This window comes from Mustela lutreola, chromosome 18 (assembly GCF_030435805.1).
Source record: "Mustela lutreola isolate mMusLut2 chromosome 18, mMusLut2.pri, whole genome shotgun sequence".
NCBI classification, from domain to species: domain Eukaryota; kingdom Metazoa; phylum Chordata; class Mammalia; order Carnivora; family Mustelidae; genus Mustela; species Mustela lutreola.
The window spans coordinates 29,536,330-29,553,898 of NC_081307.1; the positions used below are offsets into that span (position 1 = coordinate 29,536,330).

At 37.2% G+C, this 17,569-nt stretch overlaps 1 protein-coding gene across 6 annotated transcripts in view; it reads right to left on the reverse strand.

Moving 5' to 3' along the window:
- The window catches only part of TENM3 (teneurin transmembrane protein 3), a 437,342-nt gene that overhangs the window by 396,500 nt on the left and 23,273 nt on the right, over positions 1–17,569 (reverse strand). The window lies entirely within an intron of this gene.

Genomic DNA, 17,569 nt, shown 5'->3' on the forward strand with positions numbered 1-17,569 from the left:
TTTCATTGAATTAAGCCTGCCGTCTGAAATCCCAACTTCTCATTTTTGCCAAATTTGCTCCATTTGACTCACACGCACAGCAAGCTGCTGCTCCGTGTTCGCAGAACAGAACACCCAGTCCGACTTGGCTGTTGTGATCCAGCTAAGTAAGTACACCCACAGGAGTGTACAACAATTACACTAGCACCACTGGGGGTTCTCTTGCTGTTACACACTGTGAAGAATTTCCCTCGGGACATTGTCTTTCTAATTAAAAATTTAAAATCGTATACGTGCATCTGATTGCACACTTACATGATTTGTTATATTTGCACAATTTGTTTTGTATACATATTGTATCACAGACAAGCAAACAATGAAAATATTTGGATCAAAAAATAAACCATGCTTATATCCCAATTCAAAATTCAATTGTTGAACAACACTTAGTTGTTGAACAAAGAGAGTTTGAGAATTTTGGTGAAGTAGGTCAAGTGCAGGATTCCTGAACAAGAACACAACTGTTTTAACCCTTCCGTATGGGTCGTCAGCAAGCTGTCCAGGAGACAGCGGGAGTGCGAAGCGAAAAATGTGCTGTAGGTGGTGTTGACCATTTATTTAATGACCCAACCGAGATATTTTTAAGAGGGAGAGGGGGCAGTAGTGATTATATTGGGATAATACACATAAACCTGGACTATTCCAGGGCTGTTACCTTGTCAAAAACTCAATTCTAAATACACACCCCCAAGAAAAACGAAGGTTTTTGTTTTCCCCCTCAATCCACCTGTGTCTAGCATTTTCAACTGTTATTGTCTTCATTTATTTTTAATGATGCAATATTAGGATATCATTCAGGATAAGAGAATATCCGCATAATATCTGAGTCACCCCAGGTGAGGTTCATAGAAAAGAAAGTTTTTCTATGAACCAAAACCCACCTGGACACAGTGGAGGAGAGGGTGCCAAGCGCCCCCCCCCCCAACCTTGTAATGTTAGACCCTGACTCTGATTGAGCCAGCTCCTTGCCCACCGCACTACACCTCCCCCCCCCCCACCGCCACCACCCCCCGTCGCCATTACGGTGCCACGGGACTCCTAACATCATTGTCTTTCTCGTCTACCAAACAAATCTAAGCTTCTGTCTGAATTTGTATTTTCAAAACATGTCGGCTCATTACATTTATTGCATTTTAAATGATATTTAAAATTGAGGTAAATAATTTAAAGAGAAAACATCAAGGGCTTGAAATGAATATCTTTAAATATAATGCAATCAGGTAGGTATTTCTGCAGTGTTTGGTGACATTAATGTGGTGATACTGACTAACCGCTGACAATTAGTCAGAAGATGGAGCAGAGGTCTTGTAAGAAAATTACTCCCAGGTGACAAAATATTGAAAATTCAATTATACTCTGTTTATTATAGGCTTATATTAGCAACTATATTCCTAATAAAGACCTTGATAATAAACAAATTAATGGGAACACAGGGGAGTACTTTTAGAAATATTTTCTCTCCATATAGTGTTCTACGATATTGATTTCTAAAGTGCTCCAAATGACACTGTAAAGCTCGCTAAAGGAAATTCTTCACATAAATTATATAAGAACATATGACATATTAAAGTACTCAAGATTATGAAAATAACTTTAATATATAATGACAATGTATGATAAATTTAATGTTTAAACTTTCAAGTTCTGCGAGTGTATAAATCATCTGGAAAAGAAAACCCGGTGAATGCAAATAAGAAGGATCCACAATAAGGGAAACACAAATGGTCTGAATTCTAATTAAAACAGTATGTCATGGAAGTCAAGGCATTCATTCTCCTTTGTACAAATGGGATTTTAAAAACGTCTGCAGCATTAAACTCTTTATGAGATATTTTTACAGGTCAGAGTGTATAAATATGCATTTCCCTACCAAGATCCCAATGTTTGTCTGCACAGAGCTAAGTTTTTCCATTTATTTCTCCCAACCTTTTCTAACATTAAGCCTACTTCACTGGAAACTCCATTCGTTCGTTCATTCATTCATTCATTCATTCAGTTGTTGCAAAAATTTAAGCAGGCACTTATCTTGGGTGTAGTTCTATTGCTACAGGATCTCTGGACGAGATTTAGAAGCTGAGTTCCTCTTCTCTAGACACATAGGACCCCGCGTAGGAAAGCTAAGATACACAGATTATCTCAAAATATTGTAGCGAATGTTAAATGCCATGGAAGAACTAGAGCGAAAAGACACAATGGGATTTAGAAGCAGGCCAGCCCTGGTGGCCTCTGGGTTATTAGAATGACTAACAGAAAGAGGTACTTTTAACAGAAAGAGCCTTGAAAGATGGGCAGGAATTTGATCATGAAAGAGGAGCTCCGAGGGTTTTGAGGATGTCAGGCATGGCATGATCAAGGCAAAGAGGCAAGAAAGCACATGGTGTCATAAAAGAAAAGTCCATTACAATGTTTTCACAAGGAACCTCAAGGAAAGAGGAAGATAAGATTATTTGCTGCTTAAATAACAAAAAAGATACGCTCAGAGAATTTAAGTCTTCCTAAGAAGGTTGACTCAACGTCTATACTGTTTTCTCTGGTGAATAGATACTTTTTTGGAGATAGGAATCAAGAGAATTGGAGGAAAGTAATAAAGACTTTTAGATGCAAGGAAAGGACAAAAGAAAAACAGAAATGTGAACGAGAGCCTTGAAATGAATACATTGTTTGAGTTCGATGAAAGGATATGGAGAGGGAAAGATTTCAAGTCAAGAAGACAAAGTAATAAGCTTGAAATTTCAGAAGTGATTTTTAAATGATAAGTGGGAATAAAAAATAGAAAACCGAGTTCCACTTTGGGAAATCATTTTGAGTGCCATAATGAAAAATATATAATGCACGGCCTGTGAGTCCATAAAGTTTAAAAGATTTTTATACTGGCTTGTATTTGCAAAACTTTTAAAAACATTTCCATTGTGAAAGAGAGACTATGTTTAGTTCACAGCTCATATTTGCAGCTTTAGTTAGCAACATGATTTTAATTAAGTAGCAAGAGAACGGGAAGGTTCTAAGAGAAGTATTAGGAGGCCAAAGAAAAAGCAGAATTCAAAATCAAATATAATTCAGGCTCAGTCTGTGAAACAAGAAACAACATTAGCAAAACAAAAACAAAAACAAAACAAAACATTTTGCTAAGGGGCTAACCTTCAGCAGGAAAAAGGAACATGTGAACAATGTGTTGACTGAAAGAATGAGAAATGAATACGGAAATATTAAAAGAGACAAACATGACTGAGGAGGTCTGAAATGTATAAATGCTCTGCCTCTTGGTAAAGTCATTTCTAAAATACTCTGCAATATACACCCAGGTAATTCTTGTTTTCAGCCCGTGGCTCCTGGAGAGTTGTGATGCTTTGGCTGCTTTGGTTGAATAAATATGTGAAAAACAGAGTAATAGAAATGTGGGCTATGATATTTTCACACCATGGAGGAGTCTGAGGTAAATTTCAAAAATGTTGTGTAACTAGCAAGAGAGAATCCAAGAGAGAAGTCTAGAAGACAACCTCTCGGTGGGGAAGTGAGGGTACCGGGTACCGACGGCTCCCAAACGCGCGTCCAGTGAGCGGGCCAGAAGCAACGCCCTTCAGGTCTTCCGGCAGAGACTTCCAAGAAAAGGCTGATGAACTTGCTCAGGAAGATGGGGGTCAAACAGCAGCTGCAGTGGGTTTGCCTGTTGGACCCATAACCAAACAGGGGCTTTTCTGTCTTAATTTTGAAAACTCAAAGAAAAATAACAGCCATCCTTCCTGCAAGTACTAAAGCTACTAAAGGGGAGGTGGTTCCTGCCTTTTCAGGGAGTGGTGGTCCGAGAGGTGATGGGTGGTACATACCACTGCCAGCGCCCTCAGACTGGACAGTGCCGTGCTGACTGAATGACCAAGGAAGCAAGTAATTAGGAGATTTGGTCCACATTAGTGTTGTCCAAATGCCTCATTTTTTTCATTCAGCGTGGGACAGAGTATCACCATTTATTATATACAATTTGAGATCCTTGTATATTTATTTTTTTAAAAGATTTTATTTATTTATTTGACACACAGAGATCACAAGCAGGCAGAGAGGCAGGCAGAGAGAGAGGAGGAAGCAGGCTCCCCACTGAGCAGAAAGCCTGATGCAGGGCTCGATCCCAGGACTCTGGGATCATGACCTGAGCCAAAGGCAGAGGCTTTAACCCACTGAGCCACCCAGGCACCCCAAGGTCCTTTTATTTTTAATTACCCTCATCACATGAGCTGTGTTCAAATGCATCACAAATGCTTACAGTCTTTTGCATGTCTCTAGTGTTTTACTGCTAAAATAATAATAATAATAATAATAATAAAGCCCTTATCTGTTTTATTGATCAAATATCTATTTGCAAACAAAATACCTTTGGAAGAACATACTTTCCAGGTAAACTATGGAAGACATAGAAATAATTAAAATTCATTAAAAGCATAATAAAATGATTTGAAGTTATTAACGGCAAAAACTGCTCTGTCAAGTGTTCCTAAAAATTCTGTAAAGATGTCAGTGTCATACTTAATATAGAAAATATGCAAAGTATAGTTAAGACTCCTGGTTTATGTTTTTCATAACATAATGAATCTGTTGACAGTATGTATATTTACATACTGTTGCTGTTATTTATAATCCCGTAGTGACAAGAAAATGTCACCAATTACTGGCTACAATGACAGAATACAATTTATTCCTAATGATTTATACCTGTTAGGAAAAAACAAGCAGACTACAAAAGACAGCTACCATTCTAGTTCCCAGTAGCAGGTTTCCAACTGGAAGTATATTTGCAAAAGATAACACGTTATTTTTGTTAATGACTGCTTGCGTAATTTACCTACATATCACCTTACGCTGCAAACTAAAATGAGGTATTCTAGATATATTGTTTAAAAAAGATATAATTAAAAGATCATGTTTGTGGAGCAAGCTTTCACCAACACACATATTGGATTCGCTTTTAAACCTAGATCTCTTGAAAGCTGCATTGACTTTCCGAGTGTGGGAAAGAGTTGAAAAGGTATGAAGTCAGCCCTTTCAACAGGTATTCACGGCTCATCCTGGCTTATTAGGAACTGCAGGTTGAAAGTAACATGCATTTGAAACTCCAGTTACGAAGAAATTTAGAGATGACAGGAGAGAGGAAAAAGAGGGACATTTTAAGCAGGAGAGTTAAACTGCACATTATAATAAAAAGTTAATAGATTAGTAAGATTCGCCAATGTAAGAAGAGAGTTGTAAGAAAGTTCTGATCTAATACTCTAGAGTAGGAAATTAGATCTGGAAAATAAGAGCTTTATGCAAAATTCTAAAGAAATCCAGAGTTGAAATTACAAAGAAATTGATGAAATGTTTACAAAGATATTTATATGGAAAGGGAAAGTGATGGGTAATGGATTTTTTCCACGGGTACAATAACATCATGGTAATACTTAGATCAGAGTTGAATAAGAGCACACTAAATGGGGATTTAACCACTGAAAACATTATTTTGAGGACAAACATCATGCCTTTTAGCAAACTGTTGATATATATCCTAGGCACTAAAAATAACTTTGAGCAGAAATGTGGTTCACTGCCTTTAAAAAAGGAAGAGAAAAAAAAGCAAGAGAAAATGTGTGTGTGTGTGTGTGTGTGTGTGTGTGTGTGTGTGTGTTTTGAGGTCCTCAGAAATGAAGGAGATATGATGAATTGGGAAAAAGCTCAGTGAGTAATGAAAATGATTAGGGCTAGGTGGTAGGATCAATTTATCACAAGGAATGAATATTGGGCCTAATTAGTTTTGAGAAAAGAAGGGCAACAGTCTTGTTTCTCAAGTGTAAGAAGGCTTATGACATGAAGCGGTGAAATTTTTCTATTTCAATCCAAGCACTTAGGATAAAATCAGGAAAAAATTTCCAACAAAACACAGATATGGGCAAATTCCAGAAAATCATGATATCTAGTTCAGTCATGTCTCTCTAGGCTGCCTTACCGAGAATAGAACTTACGTCTCATAAGGTCTCTGTCAGACTTATGATTATGATATTCGATTATCTGGCAGGTCCTTTAGCAACATAAAACAGAATTGATTTGCACAGATCATCGCCCCCAGAAACAAGCTGATTATCACGTGAACATTCATGCAGTGAAATAGGAACCTGAGCCATATTGTGTTTTGAGAGTCTACAGTGTCTTAAGAAAGACAGATAATAATACATGGGGGAATATGGGGGTAGGAATGACTCATTCATGGAAACCAAGTATGACCAGAGTCAAAACAAAATAGTATATTCCAAACCAGATCTTCCTCTTGAAAAAGTAGATGAGAAAGAAGAAGAGAAAATGTTGCCTATTTTTTGTTGGTTAAAACTGGCTGATTATCTATTTTAAAAAGGTTTATTGAAATATTTAGGTAATGTCAGTTATTTTTCATCCAACAATAAATATTAAGAACCTCCTTGTTAGGTATGGCAAGGTATTTAAAATTGTTTTTTTCCTGAATATCACTACTAAGCAAATTTTCTAAACTTATATAATAAAATACTACAGAAATTCTTAGTGTTTATTTTGATAAGACTCTTAGCACTGAAACAAATTTATTTTAAGAATCTGAAATGACTGAGTAATATAGATGGAATGTTAGTCACAACAAAACAAAACATAATAAAACTTTGTAGACCATAATGTATATTATATTAGTTCAAGAGTCATAGTTCCATTCTTTGTAGATTGAATACTTCTCAGAGACATGCACACAAGCAAAGGAAGCTTGGATTATATTTGATTGATGCAAATAATAAATCTAATTTTTCTTGCTACTTTACATGGTTTATTAGATTTTTATGCTTCGTATCATCACTCCACTGGATCTATCCTAACCCAAGATGACTTCTCTCCCTTGAGGAAAATCCTCAAGAGAAAACATTGCAATATTAGCTCTGTAATGTTAACCAAAGATAAAATAATGCAGATTTTAAAAAATTATTTAATAAGAAGACATAGTTTGAAGAAACTTACCCAAAGATACTCGGTAAATGGCCCAAGGTCAAGCAATGACTTAATTATGAAACCAGAAATCAGATGTCTGCACTTCTAATCAAGTGTCATTATCACTGTGCCTATGAAACTCTTCTCTAAATATAGAATGATGTCTTAAACTAAGAAGTGAGAAATAAATTCAACTACACAGAAGCTCATGGTGACAAGGAAGATATTTACATTGGCAGGATACAATTTTTTCCTGCTCCTTGAAAAGTAAGTGATCCGAGGGACCTACACTCTACCATTGTCTGGCATTGATAGATTCCACTCGTGTATTACAGTGAGATTGGGAATTAAACAGTGGCTTTACATCACGGCTTTGTCATTTAGTTTCTGTGAGACCTTAGCCAGTTATATGGATTCTCTAAGCCTTACTTTTATTTCCATGGTAAAATAGAGACAACATGACTAAACTAAGAGGGCAGTAGATTGGGTATAATAGGTGCTCAATAAAAACCAAATATCTATTTCTGTCTCTTCTGACATCCTTATCAAACCTCTTTGCCATTTGGATTTTCATATAGTAATTTTTCTAAAGGAAAATAACAACAACATTCATATTTCAAATCTTTATAATCATCATTGGAAATGTAACTGTCACAAAATGATTGTTTTTGAAATGTTCCTGTAGAGTCACAGCACTTTCTACAGGAAGTCAAAGGATTTTGAAGAGAATACAAACTGTCCCATCAAGGAATAATGTCTTTGTAGTGAAACCAGAATTGGTTGGGGTAAGAGGATTTTTACAGCTGAAAATTTCTAATTAAAATAGAATAAGAAATGGGTCTCATGGAAAGGGTTGCCCTAAACTCTCACCCTTTCTGATATTTCTTCAGGAAAAGATATCTTGCCTGACAGCTGTCAACTATTGATGAGCTATACATTCAGTACAAACTACCTGAAATATGGGGAAAGCAACCCAAACTCATGGGTATATAGCATCCATATTCTTATCTCTTAAACTACAAACTTGCACCTCTAAATAGTTTGCTTCTCAGTACTTTTTATCCTTCTAGAGATCAGTCTTGGAATAGGTAAAAATATGGCAACAATTTAAAGAAACACTGTAGCCTATCTTTCCCCTAGGATCCTCTGCGTCCATCTCTTAATATTTTGAGAGAAAATACAAGTACGCTCAATGCGTTAACAGTGAAAGCAGGAAGTTGACATGTAGACGCTTCAAGATGCAAACATGAACCATAGGAACTGCTGGAATTCAAATCCTTTGTCTTTCCAGCATGGAGGGGTCATTGGCCGAGTATTAGGGTATCTGCTGTGCCTTTATCAAGCTATCTCCAGAACTCAACCATCCTGATTTACAATCTTTATCAGAATTGAGGTCCCAGGGGAAGAGGAGTACGGTTTACTATGAATAACCATGCAGCCTTCTTCCTTGCCTTCTCCTGACACAGATCCCGGGCTTCTCCCGCTGTTCCTGTGGAAAATGGATCAGTTGCAAAACTCTCATCATGGCTGTGGTGAAGATAAACATCATCAAGAGCACAGGAAGTCAATTTTATGTCGTGATGGTTTTGAGATCTAGCAGGAAGCACTAAAATGTAGGGGATAAAATATTCTCAGACTCTCATCTTCAGTCGCTGAGCTTCTTTCTCTAGTAGCAAATTAGTGCACCTCAATGGAACGTCATGGTGGGATGATCTTGTTGGACACTGAGCAATAACTGAGTGTTCTGGTCTGAAGGATGAGTCATGAAATATGAAGAAATAACTTTCTCTTTGAGTCTGATCTAGTTCTATTCTTATTCACTGTCCATCTTGCTTTCTAATGTAACCACTTCATATTCCTTTCAACGCACATTCATTTTTAGTTTTCAAGAACATCTTTTACGCACTGTTGACTGTTTCCCAAAGTGTAGCATGAACTCTTCTGCATTGTGATTTTATGTAATTGTTTAGATGAAAGTCTATTTTATTGATCTATGGCCTTTTCCCTTTTACTCTGATACTGACCTTCTCTCTGGTTCTGTGCTCACAAGCTTGCATGTGTGGCTCCTTATCTTTCTTTCTCACATTGCAAAGCCCCATCAATAGCACTACAACTTGTTCCTTCCTCCTTGCTCACAATACCCCCTTCCTGGTTCGTATGGGATCATGGCTCATCCATTCCAAGTTCACCTTCATATCATCTGTCCATCATGTCTCAGCTCTGCTTTAGGACATGGGCTGGCCAGACTACCCACAGCGACAAGCTTAGACCTTCAGCGTGACATTTACAGTTCCTCATAAATCGATTCCATTTCACTGTCAACGTTAATATCCATTGCTTCCCAAGAGGATTCTTCTAGAATGGGGTGGCCTCCCTAGGATGCTACCATTATTTCCCTTATTGCTTCCAGGCATTTCCTCAAGTTGTCCCGACTGTAAGCAGGTGCACTCCTCTGCTGCACTTAAACATGTTTCACCACTTTCCAAGTCCTGCTGAAATTCTAAAAATCCTATAAAATCTTTCCTTTTCTGAATCTTCATTGCTTTTCTCTTTCCAATGTGCAATATATCGATGTAAACCATCTAGCTGCTTTGCCTTTTGATTGTTTCCTCTTTGTAAAGCCCTGTATCTCCAAGTCTATAAGCCTGACAGCGAAGGGTATATTTTATCCACCCCCCACAACTCTGAAAATGTTTGATATAAGGATGTGCACCAAATAGAATAAATCTTAACTGTTTGCAGGATGAATGCTTGATTTTTTAAATGAAAAATAGATCTTAGCAACTGTTTGTCACTTTATATATAACTCCTGTAAGCCTATCTCACTCTGTTTTTCCACTATTGCATTTTTTGCAACGCATAAAGGTTACATACTGTGCTGCTAGTAGCTCATTGTGTATTCCTGAGAATTCCTGTTTCTTTTTGGTTGTTAGCATTCTAGGTCTCTCAAAAACTACAAATCTGAATTTATCTAAAAACCAGGATCTAAACCAGTATCTAAAAACTACTACTTATGTATTTCATAAATCTTTTTCTATTTCACTGCAAAGATTTAACGGCACAATTTTTATTGATGTCTCATTGCCAAAATTGAAGTATAGTAGGATATATTTATTAAATATTATGAAACATACCCTAATTAAATTAAATGACACTTAGAAAAACGAGTTGTGTGAAGAAAATAATTTTAAATCCCTATACTGCAGACTATGTTAGCAAAATTTAGAAGGAGTAAATGTAAATAAAATGAAAGAAACCTTTTTAAAAAGAAAACATGAATGGCAATTTGCTCTAGGGATAAAGTCAACATTTCTAGCCATAAAAAAGGCCACAAGTAGATAATATAACTGAATACATTTAAAAAGGTCTCTTAAAAAATTCCTTACATAAATGATATCTTAAAATCAAACAAAGGAAAATATCTGTTAAAGATTAAGATCTAAATATTTCAAAGGAGACAATTATTAAGATCCTTATTATATGAAAGCACTTGCAATTCAATAAGAAAAAAATATGGTATCTATATGTCTGTATCTTCTGCATCTGAATGCAGATTTTCTTGGCACCTAGAAGCTCTAAGAAAGAGTACACAGCTACTTAAGCAAGGCGGTGTCTTGCTAGACTGGAGGATCTTACATTTGATACATGAAGCTCATATCTCTATTCATTGCTAGTGTGCAGCTTATCTGTACATCTATGAGCAGAAGGTCTGCATTTAAGGAGATAATTATACATATCAGGTCCTCTTATAACCACACCTGTCTCATCAAGGCTACGTGGGTACAAGGGGAAAAAAGCAGTGGCAGTGTCCTGGTGTCCTTGAATTCATTTCTCTTAGACCCCAGAAAACCCATTTCTTCATTTACCCCCAAAGCATGATAGACAAAGGACATGAGTTGGCAATTCACAAAAGAAGAAATATGAACCGTACACACACATACACATGAAAATATATTCAACCTATCAATCACATGAACATAAATTACAACAACAGTAAGATACTATGTTTTATCCATCCAGGTTGCCAAACATGTAAAGCTTGGCAACACTTGCTGTCAATGGCTTGTGGAAAAAGACACTTTTTTTTGTACTGCTGGTGGGAGTGTAAATGGATACAAGTGTTTTTTGCAGGGCGCTTTGACAGGGTATATCAAAAGCTTTAAATTGTCTGTACCCTTTGGCTCTGATGTTCCACTTCCAAGAATTTATCCGAAGGTAATAACAGAGTTAGGGGCAAGGATTTAGCTACTGGGATAGTTACTACAACACAATTCATAATAGTGAAAATTCAAACAACCTAAATGTACAAAAGTAGCAGATATGTTAAGCAAATCATGATAAAGCACAGCACAGCATGGAAAAATATTATGTTGTAGAAGAATGTCTGATAACATGGTGGAAGCTTAGGTCAAAACATAAATTGTGGTTTTAATTTTTAAACACATAGAAAAGAATAAAAGCGTAAATGCCAAATTAGAAACTAGTGAATATTCCATCTGCTTTTCTGCAGCATCCAATGGATGTGTAATGCTAAGTAATTAACAAGATACATTCAAGGTATGAATTTAAGCACTCGGATAATATTTTATACTTGTTTGTTGGATCTAAAATCTATTTTTATCACTTGTATCATTTCATCTAATTTTATTTATTTTTATCTGTAATAACCTATCATTTCACTTAGATTATTGAGACAGTACAGAGCAAACAATATTGAAACCTTAAAAAATTCGAATGATTAGCTGAATGCCTACACTTTTTTGAAAAATAGGTTCATTCAAACACCGAATAAGCAACTATAAGCACAATTTGTAGCCTGCAATCCATACAGTGGTAGCCCAGTCACAGTAGACGAGACACAGTCCATTATAAGGGAATGTTTCCTACTTGTTTTCTGCAGCAACTGACATTTCACTTAAACACTTTCAAATCCCCTAGGAATCTCCAGCTGCTGTATGTCAAAAATTTAAGATCTCTCTTTGTGAACTTCAACACCTCTATAAAAACCAGTGGGAAGGGCAAGTCTATTTCCTGTGTATTACTTTGATATTAACCAATTAGAGGCAAATCAATTTATTCAGTTTAGTCTGAGTAATCATTTCACAGAGTTGTGGTCTTCCAAACTGTAATATACAGATAACAATGACCACTCTGGCTTCTTCTAGAGCATCTCTGTTTCTCTGGGACATATCACTCATATTATGGTTTTATAACCCCACTCCCTTTGTGTGTGTGTGTGTGTGTGTTTCTTTCAAAGTTTTTGTTTATTTATTTGGCAGAGAGAGAGAGAGCGAGCACCAATAGCAGAGCAGTAGGCAGAGAGAGAGGGAGAAGCAGGCTCCCCAAAGTACAGGGGAGATGATGCAGGGCTTGATCCCACAACCCTGGGACTATGACCTAAGCTGAAGGCGGACAGTCAACCAACTGAGCCACCCGGGCACCCCTGTATTTTTTTTTTTTAATTGATGTTTGATAAGGCCTTGACGGTATTGATTAGTAATAAAATCTGGTTTTATAATTTTATGTTCATAAACATGCATTTTGTTTTCAAACAAAGGACAGGATAAAGAAAAGGAAGAAGTCACCTAGGCGTCTAGGTAACTCTTCCTAGGTAAGAGTATTGAGAACATTCCTGTTCGCGCAGGCTCCAAAGTCAACTACCTGTTTTACCTGTTTTCCATAGGATTCTGGATGTTTTTTTTTTTTTTTTTTATTAAAACGATTTGAAATAAAATACCAATTTTGAATAAGAATGTACTTTCCCTCAACCCTTTTGATGACATGGACTTTTAATTCCATCAAATATCATCAACTCACAGTACACTGACTTACTATTTGCTATGATTTCAATCCATACTGATAGAATTTTACCTTTTTAAAGTATAGCTTTCCTATAACAAATGCTAAAGTTACATGCACACAAATTTTTAAGATGAAAAGTACCTTAAGAGACAAAAAGTTTTGAGGGATTCACAGTTACACACTATTAAGGTTCCCAAATCTCCTCTCTTTTCTCTTTCTTGTTCCTGCCTTTTCTTTTATAATAATGCTGAAATGTTGTCTAATATAAAAATACCCTTGCCTCTGTGTGTCTCAGGAGTTAGCAGCCCTCCTCCCTCCTGTCTTAGTTGGGCTTTTGAAAGAATAATCCACACTTGCTGGTGCCATATTTTTAGGTTTCTCTTCATTTGCCCCAAACCACTGATAAATATAAAAAAAATTCAGTATACTAAATCATCCTTCAAATTACCCTATAAATAATGTATAAGATTTTCACATTTATACTTGTATGTGTGTATAATGTTAATAAATAGGATTATTATAACTTGAGAAGAATATTCTTTAAATAACACCAAAAAACAAAAACAAAAAACCAAAAAACCCCACAGCACTCAGTTTCTTTTCAAACCCTTGAATACCCTCAGAATGGCAAATACACTATGGTTCTATGGACCTAACACTTAATTTTTCTATTTCAGTGATAATTACATCAATAAACCTGATTCAGCATTCGCTGCTGTTCAATTCATTAATTAAAACAATTTTATTGCTACCACTGTGATTTTTCAAGGATATCAAAAACACATTCAAAAATCAAAATAGCATACATCATCAGGTTTGATATGTGCATGGAATGCTTTACTTTGATTTCAGCTCCACAATTAAGAGAACATTTAGAATATAAAGAGAGAGAGCCTATACTCTTTATACTTTGAACAAAAATACTTAGAACACAAGTTGAATTTTGTAGAAATGGCAATATTCACGTGAAGAGAAGCAAACTGCGAAGAGGTTCTACAAATCCTCTTAGGAGGGGAAATATAAATGTATATAAATACCTAAATGATAACAACAAAGGCAGTGGATTTTATAGTCTCCTTAATTCCAGTTTTATAAAGCTAAATTAAAAAAAATTAATTTAAATCATAGTTTACTGTGCTTGAGTGACCTGTAACATATCCATGAAATAAATATATTTCATTCTCAAATGACAATATGGAAGCTTTTGTTAAGAGAATGACAAGTTGCTACTAAACCATAAATGTATACACAACAAGGCAACATAATTATTTGTATATATTAGAAGCTACTTGACTGTATTCTGCAAAGCAGCACTCTAATTCTGAGCTCGATTTAGCAAGCATACAATGTCTTACTTTTGCTGTTTCTGGCATCCCAGAGCACCTAAAACATAAAATATAATTTATAACAACAGAGCATGCCAAAAGTGACCATTACATGCCAGAAGAGAGCCCATAATGGAATTTATATACAAGTTAGGGTTTCGTATGTGTAATAGAATCTCATAAAATCAGAATAACACTGAGACATCATTTATTTCTTGCAGCAGTAGAATTCCTTCTTAATTCTTTTTTTTTTTTTTTAAGATTTTACTTATTTATTTGACAGAGACACAGCAAGAGAGGGCACACAGGCAGAGAGAGAGACAGGCAGAGGGAGAAGCAGGCTTCCCACCAAACAGGGAGCATGGTGCAGAGCCGGAAGTGGGCCTCGATCCCAGGACCCCAGGATCATGACCCGAGCCAAAGGCAGATGCTTAATGCCTAAGTCACCCAGGCGCCCCCTCCCTTGATTCTTACAGTCAATTTCCAAAGTAAGCTGAAAAGCTCATGGATAAAGTTGAAGTCATGGAATTAAGATAGACAAAATCATACACCTCTCTTCAAATGATCTTCAGAAAACTCAAAGAGCCCCTTTGTGAAAAGAACCAGGCGAGAAATGGTATCTGAGGCATTGCTGGAAGCATCACAATTACATGACGTAATGGGATACTCCAATGTCATTCAAGAGTTTCTCCCAAACTACTCCAGAATTTAATCAGTAATAGAAGAGCTACACCTCTCCTGCCTAAAGCAGTCTCTCAGAAAAAGCAGAGAGTACATCGTCCGCTCTTTAAGAGAATATATTCCGCCTTGACATGGCAACTTGGATTGTGAAACAGTGAAAAGTTTTCTGCTGAAAGATTGGTTCAAACATTATTCCTGCAACAGTTCGTCAAATTGGTTTAAGAAGTGTAAGTTTAAAGAAAAAAAAAGAAGTGTATCTTTTTCCTTTTAAAGTATAATGACTCAACTTTTAGACTTTATCAATACTGAAAGCAGACTTCGAAAACAGTATTTCAAAGACAAGTGAATCGGTTCCTTGAAGTGTGTTAGCTGTACAAAGCGAGTACCTATCACATCTAAAGATATTGTCCTTTACTGTTAGACCATCTTCGTCTGTCAAATTGGCCCTTAATACTGTAGTATCGTGCACAATTAGTGTGGCATTAGCGGGGTCCTACAACAGGTATATTGCTAAGACCTCCGATGAGAAATAAAGTCTTCCAGGAATGATTTATTTTATCGTGTGAACTGATGAGCATCAGTTAAATTGCCTTTTAATTGACTGGCTGTCTAAGTAACATGCCTTTGAGGGAAACACTACTTTTGAAAATTCCTTTGGCCAGAAGGGGAAGGAGCACGCCGAAGTCTTTGAAGTCTACAGCCATCAGACTAATTATCAGCACCATTCAATGTACGTTCATTTAATTACAGTAAATTAAAAAGGATGTGGGGTTTGGGAGAAAAATAAAAGAGTCAATAAATAGTGACAGAAATTCCAGACTATGCAAATGATCAGTGCCTTTTCTGGAGATCACTAGTTCCCTCTCATCTTGCCACACAAATAAAACCAACGCAGACAGAGGGAGAGTAAAAAGGGGTAGGGGGGCGGTGAGAAAGAGGAGAGACGTGCTGTGGGCCAAAACTATGCCAATACTTGATATTGTTTACCTAACTTCATCTTCATTGCCACTTACAAAGGAGATGTGATTTCGCACTTTTTACAGACGATGAGAAGAGCACACACTTCCTTAGAAGTTACTACATTCCAGGCACTGTGCTAAGCACATTATAGATCTGAACTCATTCAGTCCTCACAATGACCTTATAAGGACTGTATTCTACTTCCTCTTTTCTCTACTTTACCTTGTGGAAACTGCAGCCCAGGAAGGTTAAGTAACTTGCCCAAGGTCACACAGGAGGTGGTGGGACCAAATCAAACCCGGGAGATCTGCCCCCCCGTACGACATGTTCTCATCTACTGCCCCTAGCAGGTGCTTTCGAGGTCTGCAATCACGATGAGGCAGAAGGGGAGTGGCAGCCCCTCCTGGTCTGTCCAACTTCATAGGTCATGGCTTTCCAAGGGGCATAAGATTGTGAAGACAGGGAGAGGGGGGCCAGATGAGGACCCCCAGCAGGAGAGCATCACATCGCTGGGACTGCTGCCCATCTGATAAAGCAGTAAGGAGAATGGGAAAGTTGGGAACTCGAGCTACTGTTTCAGTAGCCAACAGCCTCAGAGGCTAAAGGAAAAGACCGAAACCCTGAGTGGGCTGATTCTAAATCCAGGCCCCTTTCACAATACCACACCGCTAGGTGACAAAGAATGTTAATAGGTTTGGCTTCTTCTGGGAAATGATACACAAACATTTTTAAAGCTTAAAGGTTGGTGTCTTGAAAAAAAAAAATCCTTTGTTTCTGACATTTAATAGACAGTTGGAATTCAGATCAGATGACTTGCAGAGCTGCAGAGAGGAAATACAGCCAGGGATCTTTTAACGATACATCAGAGACAGGAAAGATGCTCAAAGCGACCCCAGGCATACTGGTAATTCTACCTTTGATTAGGGCAGCTCATCATGGTTATTTTTATAACCTCCCAACAGCTCAACAGAACTTCCGCTTCCTACGTGGCCACAAACCACTGCCCCTCCGCTCTCTGCCCTGGTGCACCGCAGCTGACCAAGAAAGACAACGGCCACCACAGCAAGCACGGTGTCAGGAAGGGACTTCTCCCAGATCCTGCACTCGGAACAAGATTAACGTCTGGAATCCCATATGAAACCCAATAGACCGGAAACATTTGTTCCTCAAAACGCTCTGAAACTTCAAACCCCCATGGCTGGTGAAGAGTCAGTTTTGCAAAAGAATACATTTTATCACTTGTTTTGAGTCTCTGCTAACACGGAGATGTGTGACATGGTCCGAATGTTCTTTTACTCTTGCGGGATGCTCGGGCCATCAAAATTTCATTAGCCTCACAGCAGTGCTAGCGCCTTCTAAACTTGAACTGTTGGCCTCTTTATCAATAAATAAATGAAACCTAATCCCTTTTAGTGACTAAACTCTTCTTTGAAGTTCTAACTAGAACATTGGGCGCTCGGCTTGCATAATTTTACAAATGTTGAATAACATTTCTTTTTCTGGGGAAAACAGCCTTATTCACAGTTATTTCAAATGATGAAAACAGTCAACGAGAACTCCCATGCTAAACCGGAGAAAAACAAGTCGGTGTCTGGTTCCTAAATTAGTTTCATTTTGGTGAGTTATTTTACACATGTCCTTCTTGTTTCGACCTAGAGGGATATAATGGAACTTCCAAGGACGCGTCTGAAGCTTGTACAACAGTGAATGATATTAGACAATTAAACTAATGAAAGGCAAAGGAACATATCACTGGGAAATCAATAGTCTTTCAAACTTAGAGAGCAATGAAAAATAAC